Source organism: Rhincodon typus, chromosome 20 (genome assembly GCF_021869965.1).
Source record: "Rhincodon typus isolate 14 chromosome 20, sRhiTyp1.1, whole genome shotgun sequence".
Classification (NCBI taxonomy): Eukaryota; Metazoa; Chordata; class Chondrichthyes; order Orectolobiformes; family Rhincodontidae; genus Rhincodon; species Rhincodon typus.
The window spans coordinates 19606105-19621092 of NC_063351.1; the positions used below are offsets into that span (position 1 = coordinate 19606105).

Consider the following 14988-nt stretch of genomic DNA (forward strand, 5'->3'; position numbering starts at 1 on the left):
TTCAACAGCAATACTATCGCTGAATCACCCACTATCAATACTCTGAGCAAAATCTGAACTGGACCAACCAAATAAATACTGTAGTTACCGGATCAAGTCACAGGCTGGGAATTCTGTGCTGAGTAACTTACTCCCAGATTTCCCAAACCCATTCAGAATCTGGTAAGCATGACTCCCATGTGTGATGGGATACTTTCCATTTGCTTGGATGAGTGCAACAAGTCAATCGCTAAATTTTAAACAATACACCAACTGACCATCAAGTTTAAGAAGGCAAGCTTGTGCAGTATGCAGCAAATCATGACTATTTTGAATTCTATGACTGCTGAAGGGGCTGATATTTTTAGACATTTATCTGCCTTCTTAGACCCCCTGAAACGTGCCTATCTGCGCTGATGCATGGTACACCTAAACCTTGTGATGGTATACCTTCAGAATGAAGCAATGAGCTATTTTGAGGATTTGTTGCCTGTGAGGTCCCCTGACTGTTGTCATGTGTGTGAAGGCCATGGCAGATATAAAAGACCTGAATTAGTCCTGGACAGTTAAGAATGTTCCATATAACATGTGGGTCACTGATATTTAATGTGTCACATGTTAGGAGGCCTCCATTTCCAGATCTCTGGCACCAGGGGCGATGAAATGGCTCTGATCTCCTCTGCTCCCTCCTCTGTTGTTGTGAGTCATGCAACCTCTGGAGGATTCCTTCCAATGCTTTTCTTTGGTCTGGTATCTGTGCTCTCTTCCACAACAGAAGGAACAACAGACCTGTGGATAATAGTAAGAGTATGCATTAATTTGATGCATGCAGACCTTTTGCGTCTCTGCAAAGAGAAGAATAGCTTTGTATAAAAAGTAAATGTGTGTATGTGTGTCACAAAGTAGGCTTGCAAAGACCAAATGAAAGGCTGGTGTGATGCAAGCAGCAGAGTATAGGTTAATGCAATTACACTCTCATTTTCTGACCTGGCTGAGTTATTTAAAACACTTCTTCTACTGAACAGGCCTCTGGCATGAATGCGCTGCTGCTGACCTACTCCCCACATCCAGCCATGCCCTCTTTGGAAAAGCTGTCTATTTTTCCCTCACATTACAGAAGAGAGGTATTTCTTTTCAGATTCTCTCCTCCTCCAGCAATGCATTGTGAGGTGTCACTAAAGGTGGGTTTGGCCTTCAAACACCTGAATTTGAAACAGAGAGATCTTCTGCTGCTGCTTAGTCTGACTCTAACCTTCTACAAGTTGCCTTTTTGCAATTGAAGTTGCATTATGGAGGCTTTCATCATATCCTTTGCTGCACAATTGACATCAAAGCTGGAAGTGAAACAATACCAAAGTTGCTGTTTTAGACAAAAAACACAGAGATGCATTGCTTATACTTCTGGGTTTCCCATAGTGTCAACCTACCCACCCACCCCCCCGGATCTTTGTTCCCATTGCATCTACAAGTTAATATCGGGGCCATAATTGTGTCTGTGATGCACTGTCTCTAAGCAGTTATTTTCCATTTGAATGAATGTTTGCTGACTATTTTTATCTTAGCAACCGGACTCCAATAGTGCAGTCCTGCAGCAATTTCCTGCTCCCTGTCCACCCACATAATTCAGCCTCAGCTAACTCTTGTCAGGCTATGTTTTCCCCACTATAATTTTTTTCATGTCTCCTAATGTTGGAGCCCTCTCCATTTCTACATGTGGCAGTTTTATCAAGTATCTGCCCACCACAAAAAAAAACAATCATGGATGGAAAGCAGCAGTGGAGATGAGGGCAGGGCAGGGTTTTAAGGCACTCTGCTGTTTCATTTCCTCTACATTCAGTTGAGCGATGACTATTTTGCTAAGTACCTGTAAAAGTTGATGTTAGGCTTCATTTTGGACTCGTCCACACCAGAGGATCTGAAAGGGCCAGTGCAACAAGATGTGGGTGACATGAGAATTGAAATGCCACTGTTTCTATTTCTTTAGACCTCTAAAAGTAAATAGAAGCCCTGAGATTGAATGTCAATCTGCACCCATTGGCCCTGCAAGATGAAACTGTGCTGATGATTAGACCTGGTTTGTAGGGTTTGGAGGATTGTTTCCAGGCTGTATTTGGTGCTGTGTTATCAGAACAGACTCAGTCCTTGGGCAGGCAGCATCTGAGAAATGCCTGGGCATAGGAAGGGTATTGGGAGTGGGAGACTGAAGCTGTTGTTCAATTTTCAAAATACCTATTTAAAATTCTTTCGAAATAGCTCTGTCAATTTGAAATCTGGTATACTTCTGTTGCTGGATGTAATAACGCTCATTGTTACTGGATCATAATCCTTCATACCACCTCTATGGGATATACCTGTACCAGATGGATTATGTGGTTCAAGATGACACAAAGGAGATTGTCAAAGGAGATTAAGAAATGCTATGGGCAATTAATTCTGTGAAAAAAAACAAATAACTAGAATTAAAATGCATTAATAGAATTTCACAAATTTCTTGGCATTGTCTCTGAAGAGAGATAAATAGCAGGTGAATTTGTGTATATAGATGTAAATTAATACAGTCAGTTCTCTTCAAGTATAAAGATGAGCTGGGGAAGATTTGAAGTAAAATGACCATCTGGCTTTGACTTGATCAATGTCCAGAAGGCATCAGCTTCCAAACAGAATTAAGCTATGAACTGAATCTGGAAGACTTTCCAAAAAAAAACAAAGAACTGTGGATGCTGAAAATCTGAAACAAAAACAAAAATTGCTGGAAAAATGTCAGCACGTCTGGCAGCATCTGTAGAGAGAGAAACGGAGTTAACGTTTTGGGTCCAGAGACCATTCTTCAGAATACTTATGTGCTCTTCGTAGCAACTGTGAAATTCATGTCGAGAAAGGAGTTGTTTTCAGTCAGTGTGCAAGGGATGTACAACTACAGAGACACAATTTGCTCATCAGTGGCTGATGTTTCGGAAGCAGACATGAGATCTTCAATGTGCCACAGGTCGTGGTCACTGCTTCCCAGTATAATAGAAAATACTGGTTCGCTAACCTTTTGGAGAACCAGCCCACTGTCTGGTTCCAAGGCTGTGGGCTCAATGGAGAACGCCTCACCCCAAATGCAGCAGGAGATGAGGGCTCACGTCTGGACACTTCAGTATCAGTTTGCATTTCATTGCTCATCACCTTAACAAATGTGTCACTGATCATTTAAAAAATACATAATTTCTCTTGAATATGACTCACTGTGTTACTAGTCTGAGAACTAAACTGATAGTCTTCGTACAAGTTCTACACTAAATGAAATTTAATCAGTTACTAACAGGTATTTACATAAAATATTGCCCATTTTGCCCAACTGATCTGTGCAGATGTTTATGCTCGATAAGCATCTCCTCCTCTTCCAACTACAACACTGCTTTTCTTTCCACTTTTTCTTTCCCTCACTGATCCGGAATATTTCACTCTTGTTGAGCTATTTATCTCAACTATTTCCTGCAGGAGTGGGCTCCAAAATCTACCATTGTAAGACATTCCTCCTTAGTTCCCTGTTGGATTTATTCTGAACTGTCTTGTATGTAAGATCCCTATTTTGGATTTTCCAAGTGGAAATATTGAGCCAGATTTAGGATCCTGAGATGGGTTGCTCAAGTTGGAAATGTTTAGGGCCCGTGTTCGTAATACAGAATGCGCAGGAGATGCACTGAGTGAAGATTAGCTCAATAGTTACAAATTCTGACATGAATAATTTAACATTAATTTACGCATCTTAAGGCCCACATGAGCCGGTAATTGGGCCACAGTAATGGGCTATGATCAGTGGGAAACCTGGGGAGGTGATGGCCTGGTGGTATTATTGCTGGGCTGTTAATCCAGAGACCCAGATAATGTTCTGGGGACCTGGGTTTAAATCTTGCCACGGCAGATGGTGGAATTTGAATTCAATAAATATCTGGAATTAAGAATCTAATGATGACCGTGAATCCATTGTTGATTGTCGGGAAAACCCCTCTGGTTCACCGATGTCCTTTAGGGAATGAAACTGCCATCCTTACCTGGTCTGGCCGACATGTGACTCCAGACCCACAGTAATGTGGTTGACTCTCAGCTGGCCTCTGGACAATTAGGGATGGGTAATAAATGCTGCCTAGCCAGTGACACCCTCATCCCATTAATGAATAAAGGTAAAGGAAACCTAGTGACAGTGCACTCCAGGTCTTGAGTTTAATTGTTTTCCTGTGGATATCCACTGTCTGTCAGGATATGTCAGATACAGAGAACAGTTTAAAATCAGTGTGCTTGCTTTGAGGAGCATCAGTATTGAACTACATATGTAGAAATTTTGTTTGTGATCACCTCGTGACGAAGTTCATGTAACTATACAGAGTTTAGTTTAGGAGGTAGCTCTTCATAACCAGTCACTGGAGATAAGCAGTTCAAAAAGAGGAGTTCAGATTCCTATGCCTACGTACTGCTGGTAAAGGCACTGAAACATCAATTGAACTGGTTTACTAACTGCAAGTTTGATGGAACGAACCACCAGCATTTTGAGCAAGCAGATTCTTTCAGTTGAGTGCACTATAACTGATCATTTTCAATGTGACTGTCAGTTCCCAAAAGCGCCTGTAACTAATGGCAGCATTTTCCATTAATCGAGCTATTGATTAGAGGGTAGTCAAATAAATTTGAAACTTCACAGGAAAACTTAAGCTAGCAAAATTATATAGTTAGGAAGAGTGGAACAAAGAAAAACATGCCTTGATGTGCATAAGAATCTCTTCACATTAGATCACAGCCCTCATTAATTTCTGTTCTTGAGTTTGATGAGAGTTTCTCCTGTAAAGATATAACTACAATGTCACTGATATTTTACCTAGTTATTACATAATTTGAACTAGATAATAAGTTTCACTGAAGACTAAAGTGGTAGGATAATACTATGTAATTGCAGGCAAAGTTTTCTGTTTATATTTGGAGACACATTAATGACTACTTACCGAGATCTCAAAGCAAGGATAAACACTCTTGAAGATGAGGTGAGTTTGAAATCAGCTTTAAGTGTAATCTAGGAAATATGAACCAAAATAATTTAGGGTAAGGTTTCTCGGCATATTTAAAGTCTAATGCAACCTTTTCAGACCGACTCAACAGAATGAGGCAGCGTGCAATTGAGGTGGAAACAAAAATATTCATGCTAAATGTGATATGCCTAGGCATGAAGAAAATGATTTTTTTTTAAATTGAAAAGTATCTGGATTATTTTCATCCAAAAACAGTTTCATGATTGTTAATTTTGACATTTTCTCAATAAACGTATCAGTCAAGATGTTTTGACAAAGAAATTAAATTCTTTCTGAATATATGACACTGTTGAGTAGCAGGATGCAAGCATTCTTGTTGCTAATTACTGAAGTGGATATCCTTCCTGAGGTAGAATATTTAGATTTCTTCTACCCAGAATAGAATATTTAGAAACAGAAACCTTTTTGCCCAAACAGTGTGTGTTCCACTCAAGCATCTTCTCTCTTTCCTCATCTAAATCTATTTGCACAGCCTGCTTATTCTCATCTCCCGCAAACGCTTGCCCAGCTTTCAATTAGAGGTATCCATAATGTTCAAGGAGGCAGCTCATCACCACCTTCTCATGGACAACTAGGGACAGGCAATAAATTCTGGCCAGACAGGCCCCATGAGTGAATAATAAAAAAAAATACTGTATATCTCAATGACTCCCAGTGATTCATTAATGGGATGATGGTGTTGCTGGCCAGGCAGCATTTATTGCCCATCCCTAATTGCCCAGAGGGCAGTTCATAGTCAACCACATTGCTGTGGGTCTAGAGTCACATTTAGGCCAGACCAGATAAGGATGGCAGTTTCCTTCCCTAAAGGACATTAGTGAACCAGATGTGTTTTTCCTGACAATTGACAATGGATTCATGGTCATCATCAGACTCTTAATTCCAAATGTTTATTGAATTCAAATTCCACCATCTGCCGTGACAGGATTTGAACCCATGTCCCCAGAATGTTATCTGGGCCTCTGGATTCATAGTCTAGCAATAATACCTCTAGGCCGTCACCTCCCCTTTTGTGCTATTCTGTACTAAACAGATATGCATTATAAATGTGCTGTGGGAATTTATTTTAATGTAATTATACATGCAATGTAAATAAAAGTCTTCCTTAATTCTGGCATTTGCACTAAACAGTTCCATCGAAATTTAAATTGTGATTTAGTAATGAGGTTTTGTTGAGCATTGGAAATACTTGCAATATAATTTTTTATAATTTTAATTATGTTTTCAGTTCATGGGAAGTGTTATATTTCTTGCATTTCAAAACTGTGCAACACTAAGACAACGAAAGGCATTAAAATTATGCTTACAATGAAGGAGTCAAATTCCATTTCTGGGAAATAAGGTGGAATTATATTTGCCAAACCTCCAGAAGGTTTTTGGTACAGTTAGGAGATCAATATATAATTTTATAGGAGCATGTGTGTGAAAGAAATTAATTATCACATTTTTAGGTATGTTCATAAATTGTAGAAGTTTGATTTCACTGTTTGAAATCTTAATGCTCCTTTATGTCAATGATGGAGTTAGAGGGCTGTGTGACACAATTTTGCGATTGCCCATCAAGTCTGCTCCATTATTCGATCATGGCTGATATGTTTCTCAACTCCACTCTTCTGCCTTCTCCCAGTGACCCTTGATCCTCTTACTAATCAAGAACCCATCTATGTCTTAAATACACTTAAAGACTTGACTTCCACAGCCTTCTACAGCAATGAGTTCTGCAGACTCACCAACCTCTGGTTGAAGAAATCCCTCCTCATCTTAGCTCTAAAGGATTGTCCCTTCAATCTGAGGCTGTCCCCTTGGATCCTGGACTCTCCTACTAGTGGAAACACTTTCTCCATGTTCACTCTATCCAGGCCTGTCAGTGTTCTGTAATTTTCAATCAGATCCCCCCTCATCTTTCTAAAATTCATGGTGTACAGACACAGACTCCTCAACCATCCTCATATGGCAAGCACTTCATCCCTGAGATCATTCTTAGAAACCTCCTCTGGACCCCCTCCATGTCCAGCACATCCTTTCTTAGATACAGTGCCCAAAACTGCTCACAGTGTTCCAAATGTGATCTGACCAGAGCCTTGTAAGGCCTCAGTGGTACATTTCTGCTCTTGTATTTTAGCCCTTTTGAAATGAATGCTGACATTGCTTTTGCCTTCCTAACTACCAGCTGGACCTGCATGTTAACCTTAAAGGAATCCTGAACTAGGACTCCTAAGACCTTTTGTGCTTCTGATTTCTGAAGCCTGTCCCCATTTATAATTTAGTCTATGCTTCTATTCTTCCTACCAAAGTGCATAATATACACTATCCTACATTGTATTCCATCTGCCACTACTTTGTCCCTTCTCCTAGTCAGTCCGAGTCCTTCTGTATCCTCCCTACTTCCCAAACACTACCTGCCCCTCCATCTATCTTGGTCTCATCTGCAAACTTAGCAACAATGCCCTCAGTCCTTTCATTCAGGTCATTAATGTGTAACCTGAAGAGTTGTAATCGCAACCCTGACCCCTGCACAACTCCACCGGCTACCATCCTGAAAAAGACCCCTTTATCCCTACTCTCTGCCCCCTCCAGTCAGCCAATCCTCTATCCATGCCATTAATTTACCCATATAAGCACGGGCTGTTGTCTTATTTAGCGGCTTCCTGTTGGAACTTCGTCAAAGAGCTACTGGAAATCCAAATAGATCATGTCCACTGGCTCTCCTTTCTCTAAGTTGCTCGTTACCAACTCAAGAATTCTAACAAATTTGTCAGACATCACCTCCCCTTGATGAAGCCATGCTGACTGAGTCCTATTTTACCATGCTCTTCCAAGTACTCCGCAATTTCGTCCTTAGTAGTGGTCTCTAAAATCATAGCCTGAGGTCAAGGCATCTGGCCTATAATTTCCCATCTTCTATCTCCCTCCCTTCTTAAACAGGGGTGCTATTTTAGCCATTTTCCAGTCCTCTGAGACTGTCATTTGACTCCATTGATTCCTGAAAGATCATCACCAATGTTCGGCAATCTCCTTGACTATCTCCTTTAAAACTGTGGGGTGTAGTCCATCCAGTCTGGGTGATTTTTGCTCCTTCAGACTCTGCAGATTCTCCAGCATCTTCTCCTTAATGATGACCACTACACTCACCTCTGCCCCCTGACTCGCTTGAAGTTCAGGTATGTTGCTGGTGTCTTCCACCGTGAAGACTGATGCAAAGTACCTATTCAGTTCCTCCACCATTTCTTTGTTCCCCCTTTCTACTTCTCCAGCTTCATTTTCCATTGGTGCAATGTCCTCTCTTGCCTCTCTCTTATCTTTTATATATCTAAAAAAAGCTCTTGCAATCTTCTTCGATATTACTGGCTAGCTTAGCCTCATATTTCATCTCCCCCCACCATTGCTTTTTAGTTATGCTCTGCTGGTTTTTAAAGACTTCCCAATCCTCTGCCTTCCTGCTAACTCTTCACCACCTTGCATGCTTTTTATGTTGCTTTTTCACTGTCCCTGACTTCCCTTGTCAGCCAGGGTTGTCTCATCCTCCCCTTAGTATGTTTCTTCTTCCCTGAGGTGAATTTCTGCTGTGCCTCCTGAATTACCCCAGAAACTCCTGCCATTCCTGCTCCACCATCTTCCCTACTAGGCTACCCTTCAAAACAACCATAGCCAGTTCCTTCCTCGCATTTGTAGTTATCTTTACTCAATGGTAATACAGTTATATCTGATTCCAGGCTTTCCCTCTCAAACTGCAGGGTGAACTATGTCATATTATGATCACTGCCCCCTAGGGGTTCCTTTACCTTCAGCTCCCTAATCAATCTGCTGCATTACACATCACCAAATCCAGAATTGCCTGTTCTCTAGTGGGTGCTACCATGAGTTACTGCAAAAAAACCTTCTCATAGACATTCCACAAGTTCCTTTTCTTGGAATCCACTACCAACCTGATTTTCCCAGTCCACCTGCATATTGAAGTCCCTCACAATTATTGTAATAGTGCCTTTCCTACATGCCTTTTCTGTCTCCTGATTTATTTTTGGTCGCACATCCTGACTACTGCGAGGATACCTGTACATAATTCCCATCAGGGTCTTTTTTCCTTTGCAGTACCTTGACTTTACACGCACTGATTGTATGCTTTCCATCCCTACATCACTTGTTGTTATTGATTTAATTTCATTTCATACCAACAAGACAACCCTGTCCCCTCTGCCCATCTGTAGGACGTGTATCCTTAGATGGTTAGTTCCCAGCCCTGATCCCTTTGCAGCCATATCTCTGATACCCACAACACCGTACCTGCCAATTTAAATCTGGAAACATCAGGAAAGTTTTTGGAAGCACTGGGCATGGATCAGACAGGAAAACGTTCATTTTTTAGTGCAGTTTCACAACTCGCAGAAGGTCTGTGAGGTGACTTGCAGTGATTTCCAGAGTTATTGTATACTTAGTTCTGACTTGTCTCAGCATTTCAGAGTTTTACTGTCCATATAATTCACCCATAACAATGTAGAAGGAAATTAAGGAGGTATACTCTCGCTAAACTGTTAAACTATGTATGTCATGATGACAGTTAGGGCATGCAGATTGAAAAAATATCATAGGAGCAAAAGTAGATTTGTATGATAACCAACTGAATTACCTGGATAGCATGCATAAAATGAGTGCTCTTTTTCTACTGTTCTTCTTGTTTTCCTGCTTTATCATTTTTTTTTGTTTTTGTGTGCACTTTGTAACCACTTCATTGATCCTTCTGAATGACTTCTTTATACTTTTCCATTTTAAATTTATCATTCTGTCTACTCTTTGCATTGTGTGATTGTTTGTTCCTTCATTTGCTGCAATTCTATGATTTAATGTGTTTGCTTTTTCCCGGTCCCAGCAGAGTTCTCATTATTTTTTGTTGTAGCTATCTTTTTCTCTCTGCTAATCGGTGTTCGTTTGTGAGGCAAGGTCAGTACCTGAAAACAATTGATCAGTGATATAAAAACAGGGAAGCTTTGAATCCTTTTCTAATCCTGTTTAAGCTATGCTTCCAAATGTGCTCATTGAGTTACTGTTACTTACCCTGGATTTTCTTGTTTATCAGAGTCCAAAATGATTTTGCCATTTTTTTCCTGTCGTGATGTGTTTCTTTTATGGATCCCATTCCAAACAATGACAATGCATTGATGAAATGGAACAAGAGTGTTGGGACTTGAATCATTACACACGGTTCCCTTGAAACACTGCTGGCGAAATGATTATATCTCTAACATTAATTAAGTCAGCTTCTGACATTATTGGGCATGATAATTGCCCTGAGCTCAGATATTAGACAATCAGCACCAGAAGTTTGAACAAAATAATAGTACATCACCCGCTCATGATCTGTCGGATGTTTCAGGCACAATATCTCACCTTTACCTGGAGAGTTGTGAGTCTGTGGGATTCTCTGCTCCAGAAAGTGGTCAAGGCTAAAACACTGAATATTTTCAAGAAGAAGTTAGATGTAGTTGTTATGGCTAAATGAATCAAAGGCTATGAGGAGAAAGTAGGAACAGTGCACTGAGTTGGATGATTAGCCACGATCATATTGAATGGCGGATCAGGTTTGAAGGGGTGAATGGTCTACTCCTGCTGCCATTTTCTGTATTACTCTTTCTTTTAACATGGTTTTCCTGTAACAGCAATATATTATGGATTAATCCATCATTGATTTTATAAGTGCAGAAGCAATAGATGTGACACTTGAGATGTCAGTGTGAAAACAATTGTGAGATTCTTGACGATGACAGTGTTATTGACATTGAAGATACACTAAATTGCAGTCAAGATCCTGCAGACTAATTTGGAACAGACCCAGTTAAAGCATGAAGCGATGGAGCGATGCACAAAAGCATAGCCTGAAGATATGTAATATCAATATTGACAGCTGGAAAATCTTTCAGCATGTCACACTGGTTGCACGTAGAGAACCTTGCCTTTATCGGTATCACAAGTACAGCATGCTGACCTTCTGAAAAAGAAACCTGAAATGCCAGTAGCAGAGTACTGGAAAAGTGAGAACTGCAGTCTTGACATTAAAAATGAGATTTTGAGGAACAGCACAATGTTCAAATTTCAGTGACCAAAATTCTTAGGTGATTACACTTACCTGGCAGGGGAGATACCATGATGACTAAGGTGATTCTCCCAGGATGACGCTATCCCATTGCACTTCAGGTGTGCTGACGCCTGCAATGGTCCTCAAATGTGGGATACTCGACTGCAAAATTTGTGGCAGTGGGGGACTGCGTTCGCGCAATTATTTTTGGGCAGCACAGTGGCTCAGTGGTTAGCACTGCTGCCTCACAGCACCAAGGACCTGTGTTCGATTCCACCCTCGGGTGACTGTCTGAGTTTGCACATTCTTCCCGTGTCTACCTGGGTTTCCTCCAGGTGCTCCAATTTCCTCCCACAGTCCAAAGATGTGCAGGCTAGGTGGATTGGCTGTGGTTAAATTGCCCATAGTGTTCAGGGATGTGTAGATTAAGTGGGTTATAAGGGGAATGGGTCTGGTTAGGATGCTCTGAGGGTCAGTGTGGACTTGTTGGTCCAAAGGGCCTGTTTCCACACTGTAGGGATTCTAAGAATTTTTTGGCGGACTAAGTGGGATCTTGCAATAATCATCAGCACAGGCATCGACCACTTCTCCCCTAAACAATAATGTCATTTTTGAGTACAGAACATAAATTGGCTAACAATCAAAGAGCAGATTTTCTATTTAATCAAACCTGGGAATGTTCAGTTATTGTGAAGTTAAAATGAAATGTGGGGGAAGAACTCCAAGCGTTTGGCCTTGGGGCTGTTTAGTAGCAATGACCAGGAGTAAAGCGGCAAGATGTAAAATGTGAGTGGTTTGGTCAGGAAATTTGAGAACACGAGTTCTGTGCTGTGTTTTCCCTCACTGTTGATGCTGGTTGTTTGTAAATGAATGCCATGTAATGTGGTTCAATGTTGTGTACTTGAATGTTGCCAGTTCACAGGAACGGCACAAAACATCACAGCTTCTATGATGCAGCTCTCTTCATCTCTTCCAATCTCTCACAGTCTGTCTGTCAAAATAGGTCAAATTTTAAGATGCCTTGACTTTTCAAAATGTGATGCGACACTACACATTGTGCGTCTGTGCAAGATTATCCAGTAAACATGTGTATCACTCACTTAAAATGGTAATTTGCTTCTGCAAAACATATGTCCTGCTTGAATTGTGTCATGAAGCCTTTTACACATCTGCAGTTAACCTATATGCATAGATTTTACATTTTCCTGGCATTTCGGCATATCTTCAGGGTTTGAGTGCTCCACACAACACAAGGATGTGCCCAGAACCTGGCCAATTTCTAATGTCCAATTATTGTATATCAATAGGTAGGCTACTAGGCCTCTGTTTGGAAGGTGGAGGAGGAGATTTGTGAACAGAAAATAAACCTTACTCTTGCAAACTGTTTACATGATGGAAGATTTCATCATATGCTACTGCCAGCTGGGGGCAGAAGCATTAATCACAGATCCTGGTGTTGCTCTTAGCTCCTTCCTTATGTCAGTTTGTTGCTTCAAGACTGAATATCTTTTCACCATTGAGGAATTTGAAAATTTGGTTCCTGTTTTGAAACTGTGATCCTCCTTCACTTGCAAGAAATAAGCTTTCTTGACCTTCATGGTGCCATTGGCCCAGGTTTAGCAGTGAAGCGTCAGCACTCACTACTAACCTTGAAGAAAGCTCCAGGCAAAGAAAGAACAATCTCCATGACATGGATTCTCCCTTACCTCATCTTAATTTCATTCTGGTGCCAGGTATTGGTCATCTCTTTCCCTGTAGCAACAATTATGTCATCAAGTAACCAATCTTATTGAAGAATTCTCACATCGAATGAGTGAATAAATAGCATAGCTAATCCTTTTTACTTTGTAATCCTTTTACAGAGAGGCAGATTAAGATTTGGAAATATATATGGTTACATTTTCAACTCTAAATATCAGCTTGGAATTGGGATGTGAAATGCTAAGCTTGTATTTTCTTTAGAAGAAAAGCAATTTTCCTCTGCCTTCCAGACAGCATGTTTTTGTGTTACTGTATTTTGCAAGTCAGGATGGCCTGGTATGCAAAATACACACATGCCTCTTTGAAGTTTGGGAACCTCATTATGAAAATGACTGGGAAGTTTTGTTTCCTTCTGGATGCCATTTTAGAGGGATAGTGTGGAGTTTGAAATCTCCAAAAATACCCATCTCCTTAGAGAAGTCTTAACACTTTGGGGAAGCCTGCTAGGGGTTAGAACATATCTTGACACTTTAAAATATCACTATTAGGTACTAATTGCAATGTAAATCTGTTTCAAATGTATTGATTCATCATGGTGTTTATCATGAGAAAGTTGACACCTAGGTTTACTGGACTAATACCTGAAAAGTGCTGATTGTCTTTTGTGGAAAGATTGGTCAGGCTGGGCTTGTATCAGCTATAGTTTGGAATGGTAAGAAGAGCCTTCATTGAAACCTAAAGTCCTGAGCAATCTTGACAGAGTGGTTATGGAAAGGATGTTTCTTGTTGTGGGAGAATATGGAACTAGGGGTCACTTTAAAAATCAGGGGCCATTCATTTGAGACAGAGGAGACATTTTTTCCCCTCTCAGAGTCACGGTTCTTTGGAACTCCCTTTATCAAAAGGTGCTGGAAGCAATCTTTGAATACATTTAAGACAGCAGTAGATTGATTCTTGATAAGGGAGGGGTTGAAAGGTTGTTGAGGATGTGGAATAATCACATCAGCCACAATCTTATTGAATGACAGAACAGGCTTGAGGGACTGAATGGCCTACTCCTGGTCCTAATTCATATGTTTATATGCTTCTGCCCAGCATACCTTCATACAACACAAGCAAACCCAGATTGAGTGGCTGATCTCTGTGATTACCCACAGCACATGCCTGACTTCACAACCCTTGTGCTGTCTGCCTTCACACATGAGAGTCAAGAAATCCATGCAATCATTATCACCTTTTATATCCTAGTGCCTTTGCAGGAAAAATTTGCATCAAACAGAGAGAAGACTGTGATGACAGCTGAAGGGAATCTAGCTGATGTATGTGAATTTGGTCAGATTGTGAACAGAATCCTCTAACAATAGGGTCAGGAGTTCCTGGAGCACGCTGCTCATGGGGGATCGGAAGCTGTCATCGAGCACAATTTTTTTCATAATTGCATAACTTGTTTTAATCTGAAAAACAACTTTTCTATGACTGCTTTCTGTCTCTTAGCCAATTTTGTATCCATTGCTGTCACTGTACCATTAATCCCATGTATTTCAATTTTGCTAACATGTCTAATGGGGCATGTCGTCAAAGACCTTTGCACATCAACATTTCCACAGCACCCTGTCCCAATAACATTGTGTGTTTGAAGACTAGCCAAACTAGGATCCTTGCTTGAAACGAGTTGTTCCCAAAAACTAACTGAAATGAAGGGTTTTGGATTTTTGGAGCCTGAATTGGAAGACAGCTGAATAATTGCAACATTGTGCATCTGATGTCTCCTCTGCTTTTCTGATTACATTAGCTTTCCTAGAAGTTGAGAAATTGGGGTTTGGGAAGGTACCTCTGGCCTGGAGCTCACTTGCTGTCTTTAAAATACTAATTAAGATACACAAAAGCTTGTTTAAGGCCCTTCCTTGTTAATGGTTTATATTTTCCTGGAGGCTGCTGACCTTGAGCAGCTGTCTACGAAAACCCACTGAATGTGAATGAGGACTGAAATGAAGAAAGAAGTGTTTGTAAGGGTGGCTCATGTTTGTATGTCAATAACCTGACACCCATAGCAAGCATGGTAAACAACTGAATAAAAACTGAAAGAACTGCGGATGCTGTAAATCAGGAACAAAAGCAGAAGTTGCTGGAAAAGCTCAGCAGGTCTGGCAGCATCTGTGAAGAAAAAATCAGAGTTAA

General features: G+C 40.6%; 1 protein-coding gene and 1 non-coding gene across 2 annotated transcripts in view; both read left to right on the forward strand.

Moving 5' to 3' along the window:
- Positions 1 to 14988, forward strand: part of LOC109917659 (serine/threonine-protein kinase 32C) — a 279630-nt gene that overhangs the window by 41356 nt on the left and 223286 nt on the right. The window lies entirely within an intron of this gene.
- On the forward strand, positions 11153 to 11317 carry LOC125485625. Its single transcript, XR_007264321.1, has one exon. It is a non-coding gene; the product is annotated as a U1 spliceosomal RNA (small nuclear RNA).